General features: G+C 40.0%; 1 protein-coding gene across 1 annotated transcript in view; it reads right to left on the bottom strand.

Annotated features, from left to right (window-relative positions):
* LOC119906060 (neural cell adhesion molecule L1-like protein) overlaps positions 1 to 7,203 on the bottom strand; it is a 61,129-nt gene extending 53,926 nt beyond the window's left edge. Inside the window, exon 1 of the mRNA XM_038723552.1 lies at positions 6,952 to 7,203. The gene's annotated coding sequence lies outside the window, so the exon portion shown is untranslated. The remainder of the gene's footprint in view (positions 1 to 6,951) is intronic.
* Positions 7,204 to 12,506: the final 5,303 nt, after the last annotated feature.

Here is a 12,506-nt window from a genome sequence, read left to right as displayed (position 1 = left end):
TACAAAAGTAGAACGAAGGATTTCAGAGCCCTGGGGAAAATATGATAAAGATAAAACAACATATATTACCATGACACGCTGTAGGAATTCAAACAAGCTTGTACAACACTTGCGTGATGTGCTCACCATAGGGGTGAAACTTTGAGCATTAAAAAGGCTGCTGCTTCTAACGGTTATAAAAGAAGCCACTAAGATAATATTTTCAACGTGTTTTAATTAATTAAATCATATCTTGTGCATGACTACGCTTTCTGCACTTTAGTTTGATGATTCAAGTAGACCAACAAAGCTTAGTCAATTAATCGACTAGTCGACTTACATCAAACTTTTAAGATAATGGAATAATGGTTTTAGTCAAAAATGCCAAACATTTGTCAGTTCCAGCCTCTAAAATGAGAGGATTTTCTTTTTCATACATACATAGTTAACTGAATATCTTTGGGATTTTTGACGGTTGGTTGGACAAAACAATATGCCTTATAACAGGCATTTTATACATTTTATAGACAAAACATTTATCAGAGAAAATAATCCGCCGATTAATTGATGATGAAATCATTGTTAGTTGCAGCTCTATATTACCTATGATAGAAATACTGTCATTGGAAAAGGAAGACGGGGTTATTGGATTAAAGAGCAGCGCACCACGACGCACCAGCCAGATCAGCCGAACCAGGCACCACGGAGGGTGTGGTAATCACTCAGAGGAGAGGAAAGAGAGCCTGGATAGAAGCCTTGTTGGCCCAGCTTGAACTTAATTCTGCTCCTAAAGGTCCAGTCTGGAAAAAATGGGACTCGTGTTGCTCCGAGCAGGCAGCGCAAGACTCCGGCATGATAAGAGGAGGTGAACTGGTGCTCAACACAGTCAAGATGGACACTGTTTTCCAAATGTCAGACTTTTCAATGTGAACAACATATTATCATCTTGTTGCTGCTATTTACATTCTCCTCAGACACAAATTCAAAAAAGTGCACTGTGAAATGTTCTGGGTGTATACGTATGTGTGTATATAGCCTAGCCTTTGTATATAAATAATTGTATATAGCCTATTAAATTATCTGTTAAGTTCTGTGTAGCAGGATGGGACTACAAACTTGTGTTGTATAATGAAAAAATACACTACCTTGTACCTTGTATATTCAAGATTTGTGTACTTAACAATCCAAATCCACACCAATAAATGATTAATAATCCACTTTTGGTGGCATGATGTACAACTGTCCACTTTATGCATTACTGAAAAACCAAGGAATACAACACAGCAGAAAACTAAAAGAGATATGTTTTGAGCCAACTCTTTGGTGGGGACCTGTTGTGGCTCATATAGATCGTCACAGCCTTAAAGCACGGGAGGAAGGGAACATGAATGAACATGTATCATAGCCAAATTCTTTACTCCTGTTAAACACAGGAGACCTCTTATCATTGTTTACACGCACATATGCCTGCGTACAGTCAGATTTAGTGACGATTGTGTGACATGCCATGATTTTGAACAGGCCTAAAGTTGCCCCTTCTCTACAGGTTCCAGGAACAAAACAAAACAGAGTTTGCAATGATCCACTGAGAAATCAGTGGGAGGCGACCACACGCGGAGAGTATATTTACTTCATAGTCTGGTAACTGGGACACGCTGTCATTGTCAACAAGGCGATGTGCTGTATATGCCACAACTTATTTTTGTATTTCTCTCTCAAAGTGAGCATTTGTCCCGAAAGAGGCACCTTCACAGTGAGGGCACAGTTCAAAAGCAAGAGTCCAGATGAATGCTGTGAAGAGCATTTCAAGTGCCAGCAAACCATGTTCCTCATCACTAGGAGGAATGCAGCCTATTGTCAGTTGAACTTGTGCAAAAGTTTCTGAAAGTGCAGCACGGGGAGGCTGAGGATGGTATACATGACCACCTTCAAAACCAGATCATCCTGCTTCTCTTGTGCTCGCTGGAGAAACTTCAGTTGCTCCTACTGAGACAGGGTGCAAAGTTATTTGTGCCCGCTGTGTGAGGCTTTTATTTCACCAAACAGATGTCGGTTGGAGTGGTTATGACCTTTGCTCTTAGTTGTTAGGAAGCACCAGAGCTGGGAGGCAGAAAGCCAGACACCATGGTAACAAGACTACTGGTATCTATGCTTGAAAACATGTACTGGGAATTTTAAAGAAATTTCCACAGGATGCAGGCTTTATCTCATCATGGGTGAAAGTTTCATGCTAACAAATCTGTCAACAAAGGCAAAACAAGGCAGACAAAACACACAGTCAATTTCTGACAGAGACACCTCTATTTTAAACCACAGTGTTGACAGTGGTGAGTTCCTGTGTCAGTGACTCCAGTAAATGTTTCACAAGCATTCCAAATGTGGACTGGCCGTCCCTGAAGTGCAATGAATTCCCTCACCAAATACACACATCAGTGCTCAACACGTTTAGTTTCTCTTTCATGGTCATCTTCTGATCAAAGCCAACCAAGCATCATTAAATTATTGAGCGCGAAGCCGGGTAGGGAGTCCTGCATGTCCTTTTATGGAGAAGAAGCAGGGAGTTACTACACAAACTAATACCCACTGCAGGAAAGGCCATGGGAAAGGCACAGCAGAACCACCTGCCATTCTTTATCAAACATAAAAATTCTCCTTTAGATTCTTCCTATTCATTAGTTTTATATTGAGGGCTGGTTGCAGAAGATGGACGGCACTGAGGTACTGAAGACTGGACCAGACAATTTCAATTTGCACAAAACATCATTTAAACATGCAAAGATCATGTTTCTGACTTCTGTTGTTACTGTTGTGACTTATATTCTCAATTCTTATATTCCTGCTAAATGTATTCATCTATGCAGGATTGTCAGATTATCTTCTTAATTATTAATTCGCATGAATGCTTTCTCTGAGTCTATTGATATGTAAAATGCGTGATTATGGAACTTCTCTAGAAAAGCAAAAACAATCCCATTTCACTTGTCAACATACAAGTGATTCTTTGCTTCAGGAATAAGAGATGTTTTGCTGCCCTTGCCATGTATTTTCAAGCAGTCTATTTGTTTCCCACTGACAATTTCTTAAATTGGTTGTGGTAATTTATGAATGAATGAATGAAATTGTGTTGTTGTCTGTTGTTCATTTACACAGTTGTTGTTCCTACTGCACATCATTTAGCATTGTATAACTTAAAGGTCCAGTGTGTAATATTTCTGAGGCTCTATTGACAGAAATGCAATATAAGATCCATAACTATGTTTTCAGTGGTGTGTAAAGACCTTACATAACGGGCAAGCACCCCCTGCTGTGGAGGTCGCTGTATTTTGTTGACATGTTTCTACCGTAGCCGTCAACAAACAAACATCCCTACAGAGCGCGTTTCATCATCACAGCGTTCTTCTTCTGCTTGTGTAATTCCGGTAGTGTAGACGCCCGTCACTACATTGAATACATACAAAGAAGAAGAAGAGGGAATAATAATAATATTAATAGTAATATACAGTCTCCAAGTAGTCTTCTGGTTTATTAGAAGTAAGAAGAGAAGTGACATTTGGACAAATGAAGGAGCACATGTGTTATTTAGCACAAGAGCTGACAGCCAGACGGAGTCGGGAAAGACAGCTGACGGCAGAAATCATGGATTTTGTGGATTTTCACAGATGGTAGGCTATAACCTTAATGTAGGACAGATGTTTTCAAAGCGGTGCTGAAGTTGTCTGTTTTCTGCTGGACAGGTAATTAACATTGTTTGTCAGACTTTAGCGATGCAAATGAAAACTGTTGTTTGATAGCTTTAGCTAGAAGCTGGCCATAATCACAGAGAGCTGTGACATGTTTCCCCTGTCAGTGGTGTAAAATATGGATTAATTTCATGTCGCCTTATTCTCCAGCCTGTGGTTTGGCTTTGCCAGTTGCGTTAGCGAGACAATCAGCTGATCAGTAACGTTAATTGGCAATAAAACTGTAACTTTAGCTTAGAGCATCAGCCAGCTAAACTTTTACTGACTGGTAGAAAAACGTTTTTTGTTAGTTGGATTGGTTTATTCTCCAGCACTGTGTTTTGGCTTGTGGTGTTATGTTAGTTGGATTAATTTCATGTAGTGACTCTCTCTCTCTCTCTCTCTCTCTCTCTCTCTCTCTCTCTCTCTCTCTCTCTCTCTCTCTCTCTCTCTCTAGCACTCTGTTTAGGCTTTTTGTATGTTATGTTTGGGAGAATCAGCTGATCGCTAATTGGCAATAAAACGGCAACCCTCATCACTAGATGTCACTAGAACTTACACACTGAACCTTAAACAACCTTTATATTTTTCCCAGATGAAAAGCCTTAAATTGTTTTATAAGCAGCTAACTACTGGTCTGATGTTATGAGTTAATGTCTTTATAGCATTTGTATGTGTGTTTGCCTCCCTTCCGATTTTTTAATTTAAAGAATCCCTAACTGTGTCTGCCTTGCCAATAACGTTCCAACACAGATATCCTAGCGGCTCTCAGAATTAGATAACAACAAATGCACACATTTAACCATCTGAAATCCCTCTGGAAGCGGCAGAAGGGCAAAGTTATTTGCGACCTAAACAGTTTATTCTACCACTAAATAAGATTATTAGGTTATCTTACTCTACCAACTCTACCTTAATGTTGCTAACTACAAGTGACTGGCATGGAGTTTTACTCTTCACCACCACACTGATTAAGTGGCTAAGAAACCCACCCCCTGCCTGGTAAGGCTCTTACTCTGCACTAGCTGCTCCTAATGGATAACAATGAGCTGCTCAGATGCTGACAGCAGCTAAACAAACTCTGTTCTGTCACGACACATTTGACAGCATTTCATACCCATTCGATGCATGATGCAATAGCAGAGTGTGTCATAAATAGGCTACATACAACATTTCATAATAATACAGTAATAATATAATCTTTATTCTACAAACTCTGACGTTTTGGAAGTGTTTTTGTCAGTTTACCACTTCTGTAAAGCCAGGGTTTGACCAAGAACTGCAGAACTGAGTGGATATTGTCAAACCCTTCTGACAGGCTCCAATTATGCAATTACAGAGGTTGCTGAGAGGCTATTATCGCTTCTTTTTCTCTGGTAAGCAGAGTAGATAGGTGGAGACAGCATGCTTGGCATGTGGCAACACATGCTGGATATTCCTGTCCCAGGGTGATGGTGTGCACAGCCTCTGAAAAAGTAGTAGGAGGTGATTTACTGAGACACTTAATACATTTATGTTCTGTCATTGTTACCACTGGGGAGCTATTTGCTTTAGAAAGTTTGGATTTCCATTTCACGGTGTCAAAGCTTTATGACATTTCCAGCGTGAATCCACTGTCAGTTTGCATTCAAGTGCTTGCTTCATAAGAAGTGCACTCAGACAAACCACTCACCATCTGACATTTAGAATTTATCATCCTTTCTCTGCCTCTAATAAACCAGAAAATGCCGGTGAGCTGTGGATTTGGAAGGTTCACTCCATATTTGTGGAGAACCTTTTATTCAAAACAGCCTGCGTGATACAATGTTTCTTAGAGAAAGAGAAAAAAGGATTTTAATATTTTACACTGAAGAAAGCAGAGCGAGAAATGTGCATTTTGAGTTCTTGAATCCAAGTAGAGCTGCAACAATCGACATAAAATTAATCAGCAGGTACTTTGATGATCAAATCGCATACTGTACATTGTCATCGTTTAAGACTGAATAACATGTGAAGAGAGGAGAGAATCTGAGAGAGAGCCCGCCACGCCTGAATGAACACATAACTGGATGTTTTTCAAAGTTTGAATTAAAAGCTGACCTGTTTCTCATGCAGCAACTTGTTGTACTGTAAATGAATTTATTGAAAGCGTGGCACAAACATCACCACGGGGAGCGAGGATCCCAGGATTTCCCAATTACCACATTTCAGTCAAGTTGGGTCACACAAAGAGGGAGACTCGACCCATTTCGCTATGACAAAGCTTCAGAGACTTGAATAGGCCCGGCTTCACAGGACTGAGCGTGGCCAATGCTCTGGGCAACTTACCCACCACCACCGCTCCTCTTCACTCTCTGAGTGGCCAGACAGAGGAACACAGAGAGATGTGATCTCACTATGAACCACTTGCATTCATGTAAGAATGCTGACTTTTGAAAGAGCTGGAAAGCCAGTGTACAGCAAAATCACCATGTAAATCTGACAACTTAGAACAGCTCCAAAAATCCCCAAAAAATTGTTGAGAGTAGACGTGCTAATTAAATCTGCTGTAGGAAATGCATTGATAAATGTTTCTCAGCATGAGGGACAGGAATAAGATCTCAATGGTAATCAACGCAGCTTGCTACAGGAGTGAAAAGTGGTACAAACTCTGTAATGCTCTTGAGAGGTGCTTAACTTTTAGACCCCTTTAAAAAAAATCATGTGTCACAAATAATCTCAGAATCAGAATCAAAGTGAGGGGTGAAAATGTATAATTTGCTTGAATGATTTTGGATAATGTACAAGTTAATTCTGCTTAGTAAGCACCATGCACAATGCTGGTTACAGAAAACATGAAAGAGATTACAGATGATCATACAACAGAGCTGCCATATGACATTATATTAATGGGGATATGTTTTACACAATAGTGAACATACTGTATCTCCATCACAGACACTGCATAGCCAAAATAAAAATCAGGCCTTTTGTTTCTAACTTTTTTATATCATTCACTGTAAGATGTTATACTTTCACTACAAAACCCAGCAATGTTTTGTCTCTGAGCACCAAGGATCAGACAGCTCACCGCTAAATTCTGGGAACTGCCCCTGATTTAATCTGATAAATAAGACGTTCAACTTGTAGCAACTTGATTGTCTGATAAGTGCTGTGGCTTTTACTTTATGACACCGCAATGTATCACAATATGCCTGCTATGGCAACGCATGGCTCTTTTTTGTCACAAACCTAATTGAAATAGCAGTCTTTTCATTTTTGTTGTACAGCTTACCCATGAGACGAGGCAACCGGAGTGATGACAAGGGTCTTCTACCTATCGACGTTTCGTCTTCAGTTCCCTCACGAGAAGCTTGTCGTGTCCAAAATGTAAAAGTAATGGCAAGCAACTTTTAGTCCGCGATATGACTGAGTGCTGATGGAGTAACAAACATCACAACTCCAGCAGGCTCTTTTTTTTTATTTTTTTTTACCTCAGACGCCCAACTCTTTGACCTGCTGCCAAAACCGCGCAGTCAACAACTGCAACTCTGACTCAAGTCTCCACAAGTGCGTTTCTCTATTTTAGAAGCGACAGAGGTCAAAGGACACGCACTGACTCTGAAGAGTGGAATGACGTCTCTTATAAACTATGACCGGCATTCGCCCATAGGCTTTGAGTAAAATATGTGTGTACGTGATGTAATATTTCATTCTGCGTGTGAGCGCGCGGGTATCGAATGTCAATCAAGGGAAAGGCAAATGCGCGAGAAAGGCGTCATCATCACTTTCCCCTCATTACCTACGCACACTTCTACTTCTGATATGCAAAAACACAGTTGAGCCTCCTTATAAACGCCAGTAACATTTGTTATTGGTGATTTTAAAGGACAATGACAGTTCATTCATGCACGTAATTACCTTTTGCGTAGGCCTATGTCTAAAGAGGATGAATGGCTGCTGGGTGGACTTTCTTTCTCTCTACAGCGATACAGAAAAGAGCTTAGAATTAATTACAAGCGCTACTGTACAATATGTCGCTCATGCACACTTAGAAAGGGTAGGTTAATGCACTCGAACCTATGTGTTTGTGCAGTGACACACCCACCCGAGTTCACTTGACAGGCAGCTGGAGCAGAGTCGATCAGCTCTGTGAGTGAACAAACACAATTAACACTAACCAAGAGTGAAACGTGTGTTGTGTATTGTACTGTCCCAGTCAGAGTTGAAACTTTTTGTTGCCAGGACTGTTTGTTCATGTGACTGTGGAGGAATGCCAGTAGCAGGTGTGTGGAGGGAGAGAGAGCATTCTTGCAGATATGGGCCCAAAGAAAATGTCCATCTGATAATACAAATCCAGACCATTTGAGCACATCAACAGCTTGAATTATCTGTAAAGTAAACTAAACACCAGTACACAGATAACGTACAAGCCTGTTGAAGATATTATAATTGATTAATTGATATATGTCACTGGTAGCAGTTTTTCAAATATGAATATTTAGTGAATTTATTTGTCTTCTATATAGGAAACTGACCTGTGATGGACTGGGGTACACCCTGGACAGGTCGTCCAGGGTGTACCCCGCCTTTCGCCCAATGTCTGCTGGGATTGGCTCCAGCCCCCCCCCGCGACCCTGTATGCAGGAGAAGCGGTTGACGATGGATGGATGGATGGAATATTTAGTGAATTTATTTGTCTTCTATATAGCAAGCAGCTGTGATGGACTGGCGACCTGTCCAGGGTGTACCCCGCCTTTCACCCAATGTCAGCTGGGATTGGCTCCAGCCCCCCCACCCCACCCCCGCGACCCTGTAGGCAGGATAAGCAGTTGACGATGGATGGATGGATGGATGGATGGATGGATGGATGATAGCAAACTGAATAACATTTGGACTGTTTGAATATATCAGCTTCGGCTTCAGAAAAATGGGATTTGCCTTTTCTTGGCTAATCAAGACAATAATTGTCAGATTGTCACTAATGATAAAAGTGGTCTGTGTAATCTTATTCACACAAAGTGCATTTACTGATGTTGAAAAATATCTACAGTATATGGATTTCTTTTGAATACCAGTGGTGTTACTAACAAGTGCACTCTCTACTCAAATTCAAGACCTCAAAACTAACAGTTATATATGTTTTGCTCTGAATCTGATTCAGCTTCACTTTATTCACCAGACACAATTTATTTACCTTATTTTGTCGAGGACATACTGACAACACAGACTAAGCATTTCATCCTACGTACAGCATGTCTTTGTTGACACTCACTGTGTAATCAGAAGATCAAATCCACAGTGAAGGATGCTCTACCTCCCCCTGTAAACACCTGTGTAAAAATAGACTTTTGTTGACAAAGGCTCTTAGTTGGACTATAAATTTAAGATTTTAATTTGCAGGCATACTTTGGCAATCAAGGTTAGACCTTTCAAAAGGCAAGAACCTTCAATATAACAGGGATTTGTGCACAACTGCTGAAATAAAAGCAACATAACATGTATACACCCTCCAGAAAAGAAAACTGGCTCTAATATCATTAGTTTTCAAAAAATCCCACAATATTAGATTTCTTTTAACTTAATTCAAGCATTTGCATTTTATAGCATATAGCCTACCATTAGAGGCTTTAACCTGGGGTGTTCATCTGTTTTAATCTTATAAAACCTTGATGTGACTTTTGACCTTGTGGGCTTTTTGTGGATTTCAGATACACTAAAATACTAAAAAGTTCTATAGACCATAAATAAACCTCTTCACTTCAAGTTGTTCATGCCATGCTCCATTCCTACAATGTCCAAACTTAGTTGTAAGTAGAGAAGATGCTTACATTCCAATTACCACTCGAACCAGCAATGAAGACTTGGTCCTGAACCTTGACATTACCCTCCACAGAGCACGGCTTGGAGATCACATCTTTTCACCCATTATAAGGCCATTGTGCTGAGCTGACCTGTAATCTTGACCTCAAGTTGTGTTTCTCTCTTGAAGCACTCCACTGCTGATAAGTTAGATCTGTAGATTCCCCTCTACCTTAGAGTCACAGTATTAACAGAAGTAATTCTATAGTATGTGGGAAAAAGGTTTATCCCAAATGGAAAACTTTTTATCAAAGTATTGAGTCTGACACCTCATAGCAATTTATTTCTATCAATAGGTACAGTCCCAGTGGTAGTTCACATTGCCCTATGTTTTTGAACTACAGAGAAAATGCATACATACACCATAGAGGGAGGAGTGTATAAAATCTAGTTGCCATGGTAATGGATGTACATATGTTTTATTGGTGGCGGGTCTTTCCTCCTGTGGTATAACAATGCCCCCTAGTGCCATGTCAGATGGCCCAGCACACCAGGGAAGCAGCTACTCAATCCAGAAATACGATTTTCACAGCCTTGTTGGAGCAAGCTCAGAAAGTCTGAAATAATTTCCCCAGGCTTTAATTAAAATGTTAGTATTTCTTGGACATGTTCAAACATCACTTGTTGATGTCATCTGTTTTTAGAAAAGTTGGGAAATGAGAGTTGACTGACTAAGCCAAATGAGAATATTTAAAATTTCAGATTTATGTACAATTTTTATATGACAGAAGATGATATGTGCACTATACTATTTCAATCGCATGCAATAGATAGACAGTGAATCTTTTCTAAAATGCATTTGAGCTTAAAACATAATTTCTACCAGCTGCAGAAACATTGCACCACAACTGCTTCTCCCAGTGTTTTGTTCTTGGTTGAATGTGGATATGTGTGGATCCTTCAGTTGGTAAAGCAAGAGGAGAAGGAATTTTCTTCTGGAGTTTCTGCTGCTGGGTCTGTTGTGGGCACATTTAAGTTATTTGAGTTATACACTAGAGGGAGCTTGTCCCTGTGGTTTACACAGACCACAGGGTTGTGTAGTTATTTCAGCCATCCAGTTAGTGATTTGACATGAAATAAAATATTCATATTCAAATATTCATTATCAAAACATCCAATCTACTGACCTTGCAGTTAAGGAATACATTTCGCAGTTTATCCAAAAATGTCTTGGTGGCGATTTTCAATTAACAATTTGTTTTCTGTATTATGTTTCGGCCCCAACAGAAAACATCATGCTACCTAATTTGAAATTTTTGGCATAATGTTGCAAGTCTTCCCCAAATGGTGGCACTGACCTCCACATAACTGTTAGGGAACGTAAATTAAAACATGTTTGACTATTACTAAATGGCAGATTCAGTAACATTTATTGTTATTATGATCTGCATCAATAGTGGTGCAATAACAAGTTTGTTTGAGTGAAATGTAGTTGACAGATCATAACATTCACACATATAGACATTTCTTCATCCATATAACCAACATTTCAATAGCATTCTGCACTGCCATTTGCTTTTGACTGGTAGTCCTTTTGCCATCGCAAGGCTATCATTCAGACTGTGAATATTAGCAGCGCTTCAAGGATTATCCATAATACAAGGCCTCCTCCAATTATGCATTTCTATCTATTGAGACCCAGCATGTGGGCACATTGACCTGAAGATGTCAGGGATCTTTCTGTGCATCAATTCCCTTTCAGTATACAATTTTCAGAATCTGCCGCCATACAAAATAAAGCATCTGCTGTGACCAACCTTACCTTTATTCGTCATATTCATAAAAGAGTGCCAGATAGAAGAAAGGGTTGCAGAAAGGAAGGAGGTGATGCTGTGCTGAGCAATGTTTTCTCCGAAGAAGAATGCTTCCGAGAATACAGAACATGTGTCTCGTATCGGAGGAGAATCCTTGTGCTGCATGCATTTTTTTAATGACCGCTCTTATTGTTTAGACTACAGTGGAAACGTCAAACGCCTCATTCAAAATTTCTGTTGTACTGTCAGTGGATTATCTCATATATTCTGCCCAACACGATAACAGCATGGCGATGGGCGCTAAATGGAGATGGACTGGGAATAAATGTTGACTGATAAGTGCAATCAAAGCCAGCTGCCTCCATTTATGGACTCAAGACCCAGGGGTGTGAGTGCGTGTGTGTGAGAGTGTGTGTAAAATCAGTGTTGCAGTGGAATACGAGAAGTTACATCATCACCACTTAACAGTATTACAGGCAGCTCGCTAGACTATTGGTGCCCAAGGGAAAAATTGAAATGTTAAATTACTTTAATACATGTGCACATTGGGAATATGTGACTAAGGGTTGCATTTATGCTTTGTTGTGTTGTCCTGGGCTCTGCTTTGGATATATACAGTGTGTGTGTGTGTGTGTGTGTGTGTGTGTGTGTGTGTGTGTGTGTGTGTGTGTATTCCAAATAACTGCCTTCTTTAGTTGTCAGTAGTATATATTTGTAGCAATGACAAAAAGACACAGTGCAAGCCACCATTAGTTTCCTTAGAGTGCACCAACATGTGCATAATCTGTGTACACTTGTAATATAGATTTTGTTTCATGTACACTCATAAGTCAGCATGTTGACCATTAAGGGGTTCTTTATGTTAATCAAGATGTTTGAATAATTCATGTGTTTGACATCCTGAATGCTAAGCTATGCAAAGGCATTGGGAAACAGATGCATTCACCCTTAACCAGCTAATGATCACCCATGAAAATCTGAGAACCAAGCAGCTCCACCGCTGTTCATGGTGGCCATAATGAGAAAACGTTGCCTTTTCACACTATTTCTGCATCATTTGTCACCAAAAAATGTGCAAGTTAACACTTGAGAATTGCAGAGTAGTTGCTCATAGCCAGCTGTTGGAGGCTGATTGTGTTGTTGCATTTTCTTGAGTGTGCTGATGAGACCGTTTTGTGTGCTTCATGTTGTGTTGGTATCTAATTGCAACTAAAGCACATCTTTAAAAATCAAC

This window comes from Micropterus salmoides, unplaced genomic scaffold, assembly GCF_014851395.1.
Source record: "Micropterus salmoides isolate LMB-PRFRI ecotype aquatic unplaced genomic scaffold, ASM1485139v1 Ms_hic_scaffold_16, whole genome shotgun sequence".
Classification (NCBI taxonomy): Eukaryota; Metazoa; Chordata; class Actinopteri; order Centrarchiformes; family Centrarchidae; genus Micropterus; species Micropterus salmoides.
The sequence above is the reverse complement of the archived record's forward strand: the minus strand, read 5'-3'. Positions and strand labels throughout refer to the sequence as shown.